Here is a 16,933-nt window from a genome sequence, read left to right on the forward strand (position 1 = left end):
ATTACAGGTGTGAGCCACTGTGCCTGGCCATCGATCAATGTTTTGTGTCTGACTACTCTCCCAGATGGACTTTCCCTCATCTTTCTCCTCCTCCTTGGCTTTCCCTATCCCCTGAGATACAGCAATATTGCAGTTAGACCAATTAATATCCCTACAGTGGCCTGTGTGTTCAGGTGAAAGGAAGAGGCACACATCTCTCACTTTCAATCAAAAGCTGGATATGATTAAGCTTAGTGAGTAAGGCATGTTAAAAGCTGAGAGAGGCCAAAAGCTAGGCCTCTTGTGCCAAACCAGCTAGCCAAGTTGTGACTGCAAAGGAATAGTTACTGAAGGTAATTAAAAGTGCTAATACAGTGAACATGAATTATAAGAAAGTGAAACAGACTTATTTCTGATAGAAAGTTTTAATGGTCTGGATAGAAGATCAAACCAGCCACAACATTCCCCTAAGTGAAAGGCTAATCCAGAGCAATGCCCTCTCTTCCATTCTGTGAAGGCTGAGAGAGGTGAAGAAGCTACAGAAGAAAAGTTTGAAGCTAGCAGAGGTTGGTTCTTGAGGTTTCAGGAAAGAAGCCATCTCTCTAACATAAAAGTGCAAGGTGAAGTAGCAAGTGCTGATGGAGAAGCTGCAGCAAGTTATCTGGAAGATCCAGCTAAGATCACTGATGAAGGTGGCTACACTAAACAACAGATTTTCAATGCAGTTGAATTCCTATATTGGAAGACGATGCCATCTAGGATTTTCATAGCGTGAGAGAAGTCAATGCCTCACTTCTAAGCTTTGAAAGACAGGCTGACTCTCTAGTTAGGAGCTGATGCAGCTGGTGACTTGAAGTTAAAGCCATTGCTCACTGACCATTCAAAAAACTCTAGGGCGCTTAAGAATTATGCTAAATCTACTCTGTGCTCTGTAAATGGAGCAACATCCATATGGCTTCTGGATAACAGCACATCTGTTTATAGCATGGTTTACTATTTTAAGCCCAATGTTGAGAACTACTATTCAGAGAAAAAAAGATTTCTTTAAAAATATCACTGCTCATTGACGAGGCACCTGGTCACCCAGGCGCTCTGATGCAGATGCACAAGATTAATGTTACTTTCATGCTTGTAAACACAACATCCATTCTGCAGCTCATGAATCATGGAGTAGTTTCATCTTTCAAGTCTTATTTTAAAAATACGTTTCTTAAGGCTATAACTGCCATAGATAATGATTCCTCTGGTGATCTGGGCAAAGAAAATTGAAAACTTTCTGCAAAAGGACTTACCATTCCAGATGCCATTAAGAACATTCATGATTCGCAGGAGGATGTGAAAATATCAACATTTTGAAGAAGTTTATTTCAACCTTCATGGAAGACTTTGAGCAGTTCAAGACTTCAGTGTGGCTGGGCATGGTGGCTCACGGCTGTAATTCCAGCACTTTCGGAGGCCGAGGCGGGCGGACTGCCTGAGCTCAGGAGCTCATGACCAACCTGGGCAACATGGTGAAACCCCGTCTCTACTAAAATACAAAAAACAATTAGCTGGGCCTGGTGGCACGTGCCTGTAGCCCAGCTACTCAGGAGGCCAAGACAGGAGAATCACTTGAACCTGGGAGGCGGAGGTTGCAGTGAGCCAAAATTGCACCACTGCACCCAGCCTGGTGACAGAGCAAGACTTTAAAAAACCAAAAAATCTTCAGTGCAGGATGTAACTGCAGAAATACCAAGAGAACTGGAATTAGAAATAGAAGCCAGGTAAGGTGACTTACACCTGTAATTTCAGCTGCTTGTGAGGCTGAGGTGAGAGGCTCAGGCCAGGAGTTTGAGACCAGCCTGAGCAACATAGTGAGGTGACGTCTCTCTCTCCTCCTCTCTCACTCTCTCTCTTTTCTTTTGAGACAAGGTCTGGCTTTATCACCCAAGCTGGAGTATGTGGTGGCTCAATCTCAGTGACCTCTGTCTCCCAGGCTCAAGTGATCCTCCTGTCTCAGCCTCCCAAGTAGCTGGGACTGTAGATGCGCACAACCACTCCTGGCTAATTTTTGTTTTCTTTTCTTTTTTTGTTTTGTTTTGTTTTTTGTAGAGATGGGGTTTCACTGTGTTGCCCAGGCTGGTCTCAAACTCCTGAACTCAAGTAATCCACCCACCTTAACTTCCCAAACTGCTGGGATTACAGATATGAGCGACCACGCCAAGGCCCCATCTCTTAAAAATTTTTTTTAAATTAGCCAGGCATGGAGCACATGCCTATAGTCCTAGCTACTCGGGAGGCTGGTGCAGGAGGATTGCTTGAGCCCAGGAGTTCAAGGTTGCCGTGAGTTATGGTGGCACTACTGCACTCTAGCCATGGTGAGAGCAAAATCCTGTCTTAAAATAAATAAATAAATATAAATAAAGTAAATAAAGTAACCTGAATGATGTGACTGAGAATTGCTGCAACTCTCACAATCAAATTTTATCAGATGGAGCGACTGCTTTTTTTTTTTTTGTTTTTTTTTTTAGAGACACAGTCTCACTCTGCTCAGCTCACTCAGTCGCCTAGGCTGGAGTGCAGTGGCATGATCTCTGCTCACAGCAACATATGCCTCCCAGGTTCAAGAGATTCTCTTGCCTCAGCCTCCCAAGTAGCTGGGACTACAGGTGGTCACCACCATGCCTGGCTAATTTTTGTATTTTTAGTAGAGACAGGGTTTCACCATGTTGGCCAGGCTGGTCTCAAACTCCTGACTTCAAGTGATCCACCCATGTTGGCCTCCCAAAGTGCTGGGATTACAGGTGTCAGTCACCGCACCGGGCCTGAGGAATTGCTTCTTAGAAATGAGCAAAGAAGGCGGTTTCTTGATGGAATCTAATCCTGGTGAAGATGCTGTGAACATTGTTGAAATGACAACAGAGGATTTAGAATATTACAAAAAGTTAGTTGATAAAGCAGCAACAAAGTTTGAGAGGATTGACTCCAATTTTGAAAGAAATTCTACTGTGGGTAAAATGCTACCAAACAGCATCACATGCTACAGAGAAATCTTTTGTGAAAGGAAGAGTCAATTGATGCAGCAAACTTCATTGTTTCCTTATTTTAAGAAATTGTTGTAGGGACATGGATGCAGCTGGAAACCATCATTCTCAGCAAACGATCGCAAGAACAGAAAACCAAACACCTCATGTTCTTACTCATAGGTGGGAATTGAACAATGAGATCACTTGGACACAGGAAGGGGAACATCACACACCAGGGCCTGTTGTGGGGAGGGGGGAGTGCAGAGGAATAGCATTAGGAGATATACCTAATGTAAATGACGAGTTAATGGGTGCAGTACACCAACATGGCACATGTATACATATGTAACAAACCTGCACATTGTGCACATGTACCCTAGAACATAAAGTATAATTTTAAAAAATTTAAAAAAAGAAATTGTCACAGTCATCCAAACCTTTACCAACTACCATCCTGATCACTCAACAGCCACCAACATTGAGATAAAACCCTCCACCAGCAAAAAGATTACTGAAGGCTCAGATGATCGTTAGCATTTTTTAGCAATAAGGTATTTTTAATTAAGGTAGCTCCTTTCTTTTAGACATTGTGCTATTGCACACTCAGTAGACTATAGTGTAGTGTAAACATAACTTTTATATGCATTGGGAAATTAAAATACTTACTTTATTGCAGTGGCCTGGAAGTGAACTCACAAAATCTCTGAAGTATGCCTGTACAGAGTCAAAAAATAATTTTTTTTTTTTTTTTTTTTTTTTTTTTTTTTTTTTTTTTTTTTTTTTTTTTTTTTTGACACAGTCTTGCTCTGTTGCCCAGGCTGGAGTACAGTGGTGCAATCAGAGCTCACAGCAGCCTCCAACTCCTGGGCTCAGATGATTCCCCCACCTCAGCCTCCTGGGTAGCTGGGACTATAGGTGCATGCCACAGTGCCTAGTGGGAAAAAATTTAAAAGATAGAAAGATCTAATATATAACTGAATGAAGATAGCCAAGAAGGAGAGTATCCTGAGTAAAGGAGGCACCTGTGATAACTGTGATGACTGGGTTTCTAGGTTACTCAGAGTATTAGTGGTCTCATAAACACACTGGGAATAGAAGAGGAAGGAGGATGTTTGTTTGGAGGGAGGTGGATCATGTGATTTAGAAATTCAGGCTTTCTAAAGAGATTTCAAGTGAGCCAATTAGTTTGAATTTCTAGCAGATCTTTTTTTTTTCTGGTTATCCATTGTCGTATCAGATCTTATAAGCCAAAAAGAGCAAATGACCTAAACAATAAATTTGATTTTTTTATTTTGAATTTTTATGGGTACATAGAAGGGGTATATCTTTATGGGGTACATGAGATATTTTGATACAGGTTTGCAATGCATAATAATCATATCATGAAGAGTGGGGTGTCCATCACCTCAAGCATTTATCCTTTGTGTTACAAAAAATTCAGTTGCACTCTTTTAGTTATTTTTAAATGTACAAGTATTATTGACTATAGTTACCCTGTTGTGCTATCAAATAGTAGGTCTCATTCGTTCTTCCTAACTATTGAGAGTTCTTTAAATATTCAAACTGGAACATTGAAAGTCTAATGAGTTGACCCATTTTTAAAAATCCAAATAAAATTTAAAAAAAAAAACAATAAATGGACTGATAATTAAGACTTAGTATGCGCAAGATTCTGAGTCAAGTTCTGTGGAGGATAAAATATGAACAAGACAGTCATTCACTACTCCACAAATATCTATTGAGAATCCCCTAGATGCCAGGCAAAGTATCTGCTGTATCTAATGTACCAGGCCAGAGTATCTCAGCACTTTGGATATATCATTAAACAAAACAGACAAGATTCCCTTCCCTAATCCCTCTATAATCCAGTGCAAACTCAAAGTTCAAGAGACTAAAGCTCTCCAAACATAAAGGAGAAAATAAATATTAAAAGTAACTTGGACCAAAAGACAGTTACTTACTCGAGCTGTGTGTGATTCAAGATCAGCAGAACAATTTGAATTCCAAATCTTGGCCCTGGTGCAGTCTCATTAAAGCTTGTAAACCAGTCTTCACTACAAAATCACCTCCTTTTAATTCCTACAGTTGCAGAAAGGGTCTTGGGATCTCAGATAAGTAAATAAATGTTATGGAAAGCTTTGCTGGCTGTTTTCTTCTTCCAGGAGGCTTCTGGCTGCTCAAAATAATTCTTTACTGACACCTCTCTAAGAACACCTTGGTTAGTTATAGCACATGGTAACAGTGTTAAAAGCTGGCATACCCAGATTTTCCCTCGTGGAGAACCAGCCATCCTAGTTGATGGAGAGTTTAAATATCAAAAGAAACTACCTGGTGAGCAAAATAGTTTTGAGCACGTAGTTCATGAAACAAAGCAGCAAATATTCTATAATTTTAAAATTTAGCTGGCTGTAGTGGATCACGCCTGTAATCACAGCTACTTGAGAGGCTGAGATGCGAGGATCACTTGAGCCTGGGAGGCAGAGTCTCCTGTGAGCTATGATTGCACCACTGCACTCCAGCCTAGGTGACAGAGCAAGACCCTGTCTCTAAAGAATTTTTTTTTTTAATTTAAGATGGAACAGGCAGGGCGCAGTGGCTCACGCCTGTAATCCCAGCATTTTGGGAGGTGGAGGCAGGCAGATCATGAGGTCAGGAGTTTGAGACCAGCCTGACCAACATGGTGAAACACCGTCTCTACTAAAAAATATAAAAAATTAGCCAGGCGTGGTGGTGGGCACCTGTAATCCCAGCTGCTCAAGAGGCTGAGGCAGGAGAATCGCTTGAACCTGGGAAGGGGAGGTTGCAGTGAGCCGAGATCATGCCATTGCACTCCAGCCTGGGTAATAAGATTGAAACTCCAGCTCAAAAAAAAAAAAAAAAAGATGGAGCAGTATCTATTATTTCAAAGTTGTGTATAAAACCCTAACTACTAGATTGCACACCCCCATTTAACATACTAGCTTTCCAGTGGCATTTTGATCTCTGCAGTAGGTGTTAGTTGGGTAGTTCTTCCACATGGATTACATTTCAACCTAAAAATCATGTGCCTACTTCTTTTATAATGATAAGCCCCTGAGCTCTTTTAATTTTTTTATTTTTTAATTTTTTGAGACAGAGTTTCTTTCTTGTCACCCAGACTGGAGTGCAATGTTGTGATCTTGGCTCACTGCAACCTCCGCCTCCCAGGTTCAAGCAATTCTCCTGACTCAGCCTCCTGAGTAGCTGGGATTACAGGTACCCGCCACCATGCCCAGCTAGTTTTTGTATTTTTAGTAGAAATGGGGTTTCACCATGTTGGCCAGGCTGGTCTTGAACTCCTGACCTCAGGTGATCCGCCACCTCAGCCTCCCAAAGTGCTGGGATTACAGGCATGAGCTACGGTGCCCAGCCACTGAGCTTTTCAATATTACATGTGAATAGTGTAATATTTTTAAATACTCTATTTTAAAGGTGAATATCAACAGGAAGGTAAAGTTTGAGCTTAGAAGCCCGACACAATGGTTCATGCCTATAATCCCAGCACTTTGGGAGGCTGAGGCTGGCAGATCACCTGAGGTCAGGAGTTCGAGACCAAAATAGCCTGGCCAACATGGTGAAACCCTGTCTTTCCCAAAGATACAAAAATTAGCGAGACATGGTGGTGCATACCTGTAGTCCCAGCTACTTAGGAGGCTGAGACAAGAGAATTGCCTGAACCTGCAGGTGGAGGTTGTAGTGAGCCAAGATTGCACCATTGCAGTCCAGGCTAAGTGACGGAGTAAGACTATGTCTCAAAAAAATAAAAATAAAAAAATAAGTTTGAGCTTGGAAATATGAGTCCTTCAGGTTACTGTGTCTTCCATGGGCAGCGAAAAAAATGGCAATTCCAAGTGAGAGCTTACATTGGGGCTAAGCTGTTGGTTGTCTTTCAAGTAAACCATGGAAATACCGACTCATTTATGAATGTCTGGGTCCCTCCTGCTACCCCTTCCACTGCCCCTCCCCATGCTGTACACACCGAGCAGCCACAAGTCCAGTTTATCTACCCTGAGAAGTCATGCCCTCCGACACACTCTCTTCTCTCCCCTTGACTACTGGGGCAGCTTCAAGACTCTTCCCATCTGGTTTCTCTGCAGAGTTTTCTCCACCCTTCCTCTAATTAGGGCATAAATACAATCATGTCACTCTTCTCTGCTTAAGCTTCTGTGGCTCCCCACTACTCCTAGAATAACTTGGCATCCTTCTGATGGCTTATGCAGCCATTCATAGCCTGGGCCTGCTGCCTTTGGGCAGTCTCCAGCCTCTCCCTCCTGTGTTCCAGCTCTTTTGGCCCTCAAATTTTGACCGGCTCAGCCTGTACTAGGCCCTCTTCCCTATCCCAAACCCATTCCGTTCACCACTCTGATCAACTACTTCTAGTCCTTAAAAATGCAGCTCAAATGTTACCCCAACTTGATGGTTCCTGAATCTTCACTTCTTACCAGAATTGATATATCAATACTTCCTCTTATTCCTATGTTAGAATTTAACCACACCTCAAATATTCCTATAATCACCATGTATCATGGTTTGTTCTGTAGGTCAGAAAATTAGACCAGTCATTTATTTTCCTCACTTTTTTGTGTATTTTTCTCTCTTCTTTTTGGAATAAATCAAGATCTAGAATATGGATTTAGAATGTGAAGTCTCTAGGTCAAGGGAAAGGTCTAGGTCGGACAGTGGTGCCCTTCAACAAGTAATACCCTGCGTCTCAACCAAAGAATCTACCAGTGAATCCATGGATGGATGCATGAGGGATCAGACAGCCCCTACCCCACTGTGTCTGGCTCTGTGGAAATGTGGGACTGGTGACACCCTCCTTCTCACAGTATCATAAGTAAATGCAGCAGAGAGTCCACTCTTGAAGCTTGTGACTGGAAGGAAGAAAGCATGGAGAGGAAGTATGCATTCATGTATCTTCTCATACCAACTAATACTTCAATTTGTTTTTTTTTTTTTTTTTTTTTTTTTTTTTTTTTTTTTTTTTTTTTTGGGAGAAGTCTCACTCTTAAACCCCAGGTTTTAGTGCAATGGCTTGATCTCGGCTCACTGCAACCTCTGCCTCCCGGGTTCAAACCATTCTCCTGCCTCTGCCTCCCAAGTAGCTGGGATTAAGTCACCTGCCACCATGCCCAGCTAATTTTTATATATTTTAGTACAAATGGGGTTTCACTATGTTGGCCAGGCTGGTTTTGAACTCCTGACCTCAAGTGATCTGCCCACCTTGGCCTCCCAAAGTACTGGGATTACAGGTGTGACCCACTGCACCCAGCCTTAAATTCGGAATGTTAGTTTCTGCTTTCAAACTTTTCTTCTGTATATTAATATTGTAGTGTATTTTCTTTATTGTTTCTTCAACAATTTACAAAATTTTACATGAACATTATAAAATGAGGCTGGGCGTGGTGGCTTATGCCTGTAATCTTAGTACTTTGGGAGGCTGAGGCAGGTGGATTGCTTGAGCTCAGGAGTTCGAGACCAACCTGGGGAACATGATGAAACCCCATCTCTACAAAAAAAATGCAAAACTTAGCTTGGGGTGGTGGTGTGCACCTATAATCCCAGCTACCAAGGAGGTTGAGGTTGCAGTGGGCCGAGATCGTGCCCTTGCACTCTAGTGTGGGTGACAGAGCCAGACCCTGTCTCAAATAAATAAATATTTATAGGGTCTGGTGATAGCTCCAGACCCTATCTCAAATAGATAGATACAGCCAGGCACAGTGGCTCACGCCTGTAATCCCAACACTTTGGGAGGCCAAGGCAGGCAGATCACCTGAGGTCAGGAGTTCGAGACCAGCCTGAACAACATGGAGAAACCCCATCTCTACTAAAAATACAAAATTAGCCGGGTGTGGTTGTGCATGCCTGTAATCCTAGCTACTCAGGAGGCTGAGGCAGGAGAATCACTTGACCCTGGGAGGTGGAGGTTGTGGTGTGCCGAGATTGTGCCATTGCACTCCAGCCTGGGCAACAAGAGCGAAACTCTTGTCAAAAAAGAAAAGAAAAGAAAAAAGATAAGTTGATAGAGAAAAGGTTTATATATAATGTGAAAATATAAAAATTCATTTATTTTATCAATATAATTTTCAAATGATAATTTCCTATAATCTGCCCTCCCTGGAAACCATACTACTGGTGTGGTATTTATAGTATCTAAATAATTTTGTAATGTGTATGTCAGCTTACCAAATATTACTTGTAACAATATGATCATACTGTATACTGGGGTTTGCAATTTAATAAATGTTAGATATGTTGCCATGGTACGGCTCTCTCAATATTTATTGGAAGATTTTGTCTTAGTTTCTTAACTTTTTGGTAGTTTTTCAGTAGTGAAATTTAAGAGTGTATCAAACCACAGACAGACAGGAGAGGAGTTGAGAGGGTTGCAGAGCCTAAGGTCAGAACCTGAAGTTACTTATCAGTTAAGCTGAATGCTAGTTTAATTATCTGTTCATGAAAAGTAACCAACATTTCCTGGGGTGGGGGAAGGAGTATTTCAGAATAGTTAGTAAGGGGTAGGGTGGGCAAAGATGGCAGTATGTCTTCAGTAGTAGATAACAACCCTGAACAAGGTCAATGAATGGACCTGGTCCTATATTCTCCCTCACAACTTGGGCTGTGGACTCCAGACAGCACAACTGTAAACACCTATCTGGTATTAGTGTCATAACCAGCTATTGAGTCTTTAGAGACTCAGAAAATACTAGAACTGGTGGAGCTTCTGGGAGCATCTAGTTAGAGAGGGAGGTGCCTGGGGGCTGCCTTGGAAGAACAGGGGTGAGGAGAGTTGTAGGAGGGTGTCAGGAGGAAGCCAGTCCAGGACTTCAATAAAGCAGTGACACTTCCGTCTGTTTCTATATCGAGATGTTCATTTCATTTTATTTATTTATTTTTTGGAGACAGGATATCCCTCTGTCATCCTAGGCTGGAGTACAGTGGCATGATCTCACTGCAACGTCTGCCTCCTGGGTTCAAGCAATTCTTACGCCTCAGCCTCCCAAGTAGCTGGGACTACAGGCACCCGCCACCATGCCCAGCTAAGTTTTGTATAGTAGAGATGGGGCTTCATGATGCTGGCCAGGCTGGTCTTGAAGTCCTGACCTCAAGTGATCCGCCCGCCTTGGCCTCCCAAAGTGCTGGGATTATAGGTGTGGGCCACTACACCTGGCTGATTTTTTATTTCAGTTGGAAAATGGATTGTGTTCTCTCCTCAAAAGTTCTAAACGTTGACCTAATCCAAACTCCAGCATTTTTAGAGATGAAAAAAACAATACCTCAGAGAAGTGATTCCTCCCATTGTCACAGATTTAGTAATTGACAGATAATAGACATTTAAGTCTCCTAACTTCAAACCCAGTGCATCAGGGTACTGTGAAGGGAGAGTTTACCTCCCTCACAAAGTAGAGTCAGGGAGGGGATGGGTACCTAGGATTATTGGAGTAGTAAACCTAAAGAGGGATTGGGTGTAGAAAACGTTAAAGAAACAGTGCTCTCTAATCACAATGCTTTAAATATAATCAAAGGAGAAAGAGTAATTGGAGACCTTGGGAAACTGCAACCTATTATAAAACTTTATAATGCCTGTTAGCCCTAAGAAGAGCTTGTCATCTGCCTTGGGCCCTTCCCTAGGGATGCCACAGACCCAGGTAATGCTAAGTAGAATTTGCAAATGTTCAATGACCCACCAGGGTTTAATGACCAATCTGGGATACAACAGAAATGTTTAAAATTGACAAGAAAGTAACACATTTGGCATAAACTTTCAGTGGCAACAAATTTGGAAAGAAATAAAGAATCGTTACAGTGATTCCTTTGGATATCAGTTTCTTCATCTGGGTAAGATGGAGGATCCCAAGGGTTTTGTGAACTCTACATTCATATGATTGATTTTGTGATTCTTTTAGGTACCTATCTACATAGTCAGAACAACCAAACTGATGTTCTGGAATATGCTCGCATTGAAAACTAGAACTGTCACCCTATTTAATACTACATCTGCCAACTGCCCCTCAAATTTAGGTCAGATGTCATTTGTGATTATCAGGGCTTTTGATCTCTCTTTTCTATTAAGAAACCTGAAAGACATCTAATCATTTAAATACATTCTTCCTAGATTGCTGGCACTTAACAGTAGTTACAAATCCTTTCAAATGTCTGAGACCAAGAGCAACTAACTCTTACCCTTAAAACTAAAAAGGAGGTCTGTTTACAAGGGAAAAAATGAAGGCGAGGAGCAGAAAAGACCTCAAGGTCACTATATACACAACACGGAAGAACCAAGGATTAGCGCCAAAGTTGACTTATGCTGTGTCCTTTATCTCTTTCTACCAGACCCAACGCGGCTGGCTGACATTTGACAAACAATGCTGCCTCTTTCTCTGCCCTTGGCATATTTCTGATTTTCTATTATCCTCTTCTCCATTAGGACATTGTAGTTCAGCTTGACTTTAGATTAGAAACAGAGTTACTTGTACAGGTATAGTATACTTTTGAGGGCCTGAGAAGAATATGTCTGAGAATCATTCATTCACTTAACTTATGCTTATTAAATTTGTCTGCTATGTGCCAGGCATCATTCTAGGTGCTGAGAATACAGTAGTGAGTCCCCAAAGTCCCCAACTTCTAGGAAAGGAGAAAGACAACGAACGATAAACAGACATGTAAATGCCTGGCAATGCTAAGTGTTTTGCAGACAAATATTGCAAAGGGAGGGAGGGTGATATTTTAGTTAGGGAGTTGAAGGCCTCTCTGTAGAGATGACCTTAGAGCAAAGACCAGGATGGAGCGAGAGAACCAAGCCCTGTGAATTTTTGGGCTTCCTTTCTCAACTGGCCCCTAAAGTGTGATCTGCAAGCATGAATATTTCGCCTGGCTGAAACAAAAGGATGCTGGTTGGGGGCCTTGCTCTCCATTCTGCATAAGTTCACCCTTGACAAAAACAACCTCTTTCAGACCAGACTAAAGTCTGTTTCATTCAGATTGAACTCTTCGTAGAAAGCTTGCAACTGTCTCCACACTGCTTCATCACTAAAAAATGCTTACAGTGGGTAACTGTGACAGTACCTGTTGAAAACATAACAAAACGTATTTACAAGTAACTGCCCTAGAGGAAGCACGTTTACAACGGCTGACATTTGATAGTGATAAGTGCCGCTGTAGTTTGTAGTTGGAAGTGTTTTGTGGCTTAATGGGTAGCTGTCCTTTAAAAGCTATTCCAAAAAGGGTCTGCCTGGCTTAGTGCATTCACCTGCTGATACTCCCTTTATCATAATGACATGATATTTCAGGGTTTCATTTAAATCAGTAATTGATTGCACATTTCTCCTATAGGTAGGTAGTTGAAATCTTCCCTGAGGAAGCCCAGAGTGAAGTAGGAAAAAGGAAATCTGACCTAGGTATTCATGGTTAATTTTACAGATCCACAGAGGAAAATGGTAACCTTTGAAGTCTTCCCACAAATCCCTAAACCCTAAGGCCAGAAGAGTTATACATCAGAACGTTTTGGGAATCATCTTCAAAACCGGAATCCATTTGGCCAATAAAGAGTCTTATTTGAATTACAAATTGTGTTGTCTGAATCAGTGTTTCCAAACTAGTCTACCAGCAGAGCCACAACTTTTCTGTTTCTGCCCCTTTAAAAGAGTAACCAAAAAAAAAAAAAAAAAAAAAAGAAGAAGTCTTAGCTGCCTTACTTTGTAGCTGAGATAACAGAATTTGGTCACAGAGTGATTTACGTGACTGATCTATTTATGGCAACTTGTTTATGTATTTTTAAATCACAGTTACAATGAGCTATTGTTCACTTGTATACTGTAGAACCATATAGGTTGCAAATCACTCCCAAGGAATCCTGATGGCACAGGATTATTTCTTAGCTTAAAAAAAAAAAAAGATAACAAAGGCACTGGTGACCACTTTAAATTGCTTTTATTTACTGACATTTTACAAATTGATGAAGCTCTTATATATTGCATTTTCCCCTTCATTCTCTGGGTATTTCTCTCACCTTGTGATAAGGAGGCTATGGTAGAAACTAAAATTTGTAGTTCAGAAGAGATTAGACCTCTACTGATGATTACTAACCTATCACTTTTTTTCTGGGCTTGCTTTGAGGGTATGTTTTGCTTCTCTTGATCCTTTCTGTAGACAACTGAAGCCCAGCTCCACTTTCTCTCAGTGTACCTACAAATAGCTCAGAAACAAGATTAGCTTCAGTATGGGACACTTCCTTGTGTTTGAATAATGATACTCACTTAACCTATTTGTAAAAACTCTCAATAGTGTACTTGAGTTAGTACTTCGCGTGACCTTGGCTCCTATTCTTTGCTGTTATTTACTGATAAAAATAAATCTCCTGCGCTATGCAGTAGGAATCACGACGAAATTCAGGGAAAGTCCTAAGAGAATTCATATGCTAATGAGCCCTTCCAAGTGAGAACTTGCTTAAATGTGCCATTTGCTGACATAATTGTTATGGGCAGAGTGGAGATGATTTCTTTAAGAGGTGGCCTTTCATATTCTCCCAGCGTTTCGTGGCCCGCGCGTGCACCTGCGGGAGGGGGAAGTTTACATAAGCGTCCTAGGGTATTTGCATCTTAGCGGCTTCACTCACTGGGCTCCGGAGAATGGAGCGGGCGGGCGGCGGTAGGTGCTCGAGCGGCGAGGCTGGCCAAGTGGGTGGGTAACTTTTCGAGGAATTGTGCGCGCAGGACCTCGTGGAGACCTGCCAGGGGCACGGTCAGCAGTGACAGTTCCTGGAAAGCGGGCGGCGGCGGGAGCAGGCTGGGCAGGCGCCGCCCGCGGGCGGGAGCGGGGAGCCGGGCCGGGCTGGGATCGCCAGTCGGGAGGCAGGAGGAGGGCGGGATCGGCAGGAAACGAAATGGTTACTTTTTTTTTTTTTTTCCTACTGCGGGCTCTGATTACTTTTGAAGATCGCCGGCCCCAGGCGGGCTCCCGGCGCTGAGCGGAGACGAGTTTTTCTCCCCGCAGAGAAGGATCCTGGAAGGACGCAGAGCTAGGGCTTGGGGGATGCAGTGGCCTGGACGAGGCGACTCCAACCCGGGGGATCAGAGTCCGTCACGCCGGCAGGGACCGAAAGTCTCTGCGGAGCTGGAGGACCTTTTGTGGGATGCCTCACGGCTGCTGAGAGGCTGCCGCGGGTGAGGATCCCCGCGCTGCGCCGTCAGGGAGCTCGGCGGGAACCAGCCCGGGGGAAAGTGCGTCACGGCGGGGCGGGGGCGACCCCTCGCCCACCAGGTGGGGCCCGCTGCGAAGTAGTGGGGACCCGGTGCTCGCTGTCCCGCCCTGCTGGGGTCTCCTCCGGAAATGGGTGGGCGCGGGTCATCCGTAGGACACCCAGCCTTCTTTTCCTTCGGGAGCCCTCCGCGCCCGCTCCGGGCCGCCAGCCTCCGCCAGACGCAGAGCGGGCGGGCGGCTAGTGCGCGCCGAGGGCTCCGAGGCCGGCGCCGCGAGGGGCTGCAGGCCGCGCTCGGCCGCTGTCCAGGCCGCAGGTGGGAGCCGCTGTCTGGGTCCCAGGGCTGGATGGCAGCCGGCGGCGGGGGCTGAACGCGGGAGGGCTGCAGGGTGCGCGTCGGCTAGGGGCTTCTCGTCGGAAGCTGAGGGACAGAAGTGGGGACCCGTGGCTGCTCGGCCCCACCGTCCAGCCGCAGGGCAAGTGCCGCTCGATGGAGGTGACGCGGCGCGAAGAGCGGCGCGAGGCTTTCTGCTGGAGGAGGGTAACGGGGAGTTCGAAGGCGACTGTTCTATGCTGGGGGACAAGAGGGAATGTTCTCTCGGGGCTTCGCGTCGGCGCCGAGGATGGGTTCCCTTGCAGCCTCGGTCTTGATGTCGGCCTCTGGCTCCTTGGGCCGGGGACGCAGAGAGGGACCGGTGCCGGTCGACCCACGGCCCAGGGCGCCCCCTCGCGGCCCAAGCAGCAGACGCCGCGCGGAGCGCAGGGTTTGCGCGACCCAGGGGGCGCCGACGCCCGCTCTGAGGCGTCTCTGCTGCTGCGGCGGCGGGGATGGGCACGACCCAGGGGACCCCCTCCACCATCACTGGCAGCCCCATCAAGAATTGGCCGGCTGAGTTTTCCCGAAGTAGTGTGACATCCTTTCCTTCCCACTTCCTCCAGCCCCATTTTTAAAAGCTCGGCCGGTCCCGTTAGTCTATGTCCTTATAAGCCAGGCTATGTGTGGAATTTGTTTTTACAACTCGAGTCTTGTGACTTCTCAAACACTTTCTTGAAGTGTTTTCTCTGGAAACTTGTTTCAAATGAGTGCTGTAAGTTTCACAAAGAGGAGTGTTGTTCAGGAGCCAACAGGTGACGGGGCGAAACCTGAGTCTGTGTGTACATTGGAGTCAAGTCTGGCTGCCGTTTCCTCGGGCCACTGTTGAAAATAGAAATCCAAAAAATCAATAGAAGACTAAGGGGAACACGATTTTGAGAAAATACCTGCATCCCCCATTATGGACAATAATGGGCTCATTAGAGCAGCGCCTTGTGTAGTGCCCCTCGTTCCACGGTGTGCATTTTGGATTTTGTCTTTACATACCCGTGTGTGAATAACCTGACCCTAGAAGCGCCGCGCTGGCGAAGGACCAGGCTTTGTCGTCATATTTCCTCCTTTTGTTTCTTACTGTCATGGAATGTATTTGTGCATGAAATTAGAATGCTTTGAAAGAGTTCCACATTTCCTCTTGGAAAAATGGATAATTTCTTGACCATTGGGTGGTGCGTGACAGCCCACTCAGCTGTTGGGAAATGTACAAACTGGATGGAGGTTCACCTGGAAAATACAGAAAATACCAAAGGGCATATGGCCTAATGCCAATAATTGCTCCTATGGAGAACTTTTAGTAAAGGAATGTTTCATAAACAATGTCTTCTGATAACTTCATTATTTTTTACTTTTCAAATAAGTGAAATTGAATTGGGCTTTGTTGGCAGTGACTTTGTCTTTAGTAGACAGTAAGCACTGAATGCTCTTTGAGTGTGTGAAACCTTTAAAGATGACAGTTTAGTGTCTCTTTTACTATAACATTCACATCTCGATTGAAGTTAAGGACATCATAAACAAGGAAATGTGTATATCCAAAACGGTGGTATATTTTGTATTTTGAAAAGAATGGATGTGTGACATGTTTCTGTACTGCTAAATTAGTCTGTAGTTAAATTTAATTCACCTGCATAGGTAGCCTGGGAGAATTGGAGTAGCTTTTGAATGGAGAACCCGTGATCTGCATCTTCCATGCACTAAGGCCTTGTTAACAAGCATTTTAACAAAGAAGCTGTTAAACAGTTTGTAGCCCACGGATGGCACTTAGCAGCGGGGGACACCTAGGGAATGTTGGCCTAACTGACTTCACAAATCAGTATCTGTTCTGGCTTTTGGTGATCAAAGGATTTCTAACTTCCCTGGGCATGTTCACAGAAGAAATACCTTTCATAGGGATCTTACAATGCCATGGTAGTCTTCATATAGGAACTAGAGTGGGATTGCATTGGAGAAAAAATTGTAATTAGGGATATGACCTTAGACTTCATTTTCAATGTCAGGCCCTGACAATTACTGTTTTCTATTTGCATGATTTTGATTTGGTGACTTGGTTCAAGAAAATTATGAATAATAGGAATCATACCAGACTTGATATACAGTTACAGCCTCAATATGTATCTGATTAAACTCATTCTCCTGAAATCCCTCAAATCCTCACTTCCCTTCTGAGTTGCCCTGAGGTACTCATGTATTGGTATGTCAATCACCTAATACTCAAAACTGTCTTTGGCCCAATTTCTTCCTTTCCTATTAGTTCCTTTTACTTTTCCTCCCAATTCACCATGTGTAGGCTTGCTTAGGGACAGTGTACTAATTGGCCCCTCTTGGGTTATCTTTTTCCTGACCATCACTGCCATATTAATATTTAAG

At 43.9% G+C, this 16,933-nt stretch overlaps 1 protein-coding gene across 8 annotated transcripts in view; it reads left to right on the plus strand.

The window, feature by feature from the left end:
• Positions 1–16,933, plus strand: part of PRICKLE1 (prickle planar cell polarity protein 1) — a 125,664-nt gene that overhangs the window by 89,660 nt on the left and 19,071 nt on the right. For 2 of the 8 annotated variants that reach the window (XM_017855310.1, XM_017855329.1), the window contains exon 1: positions 12,952–14,261. The exons of 3 other annotated variants lie outside the window; for them this stretch is intronic. The gene's annotated coding sequence lies outside the window, so the exon portion shown is untranslated. Of the gene's footprint in view, positions 1–12,951; positions 14,262–16,933 lie in introns of those variants that run through there. 3 more of the 8 variants (XM_017855304.1, XM_017855321.1, XM_017855334.1) reach the window with 2 other exon arrangements.

This window comes from Rhinopithecus bieti, unplaced genomic scaffold (assembly GCF_001698545.2).
Source record: "Rhinopithecus bieti isolate Rb0 unplaced genomic scaffold, ASM169854v2 scaffold_1070, whole genome shotgun sequence".
In the NCBI taxonomy this organism is placed as follows: domain Eukaryota; kingdom Metazoa; phylum Chordata; class Mammalia; order Primates; family Cercopithecidae; genus Rhinopithecus; species Rhinopithecus bieti.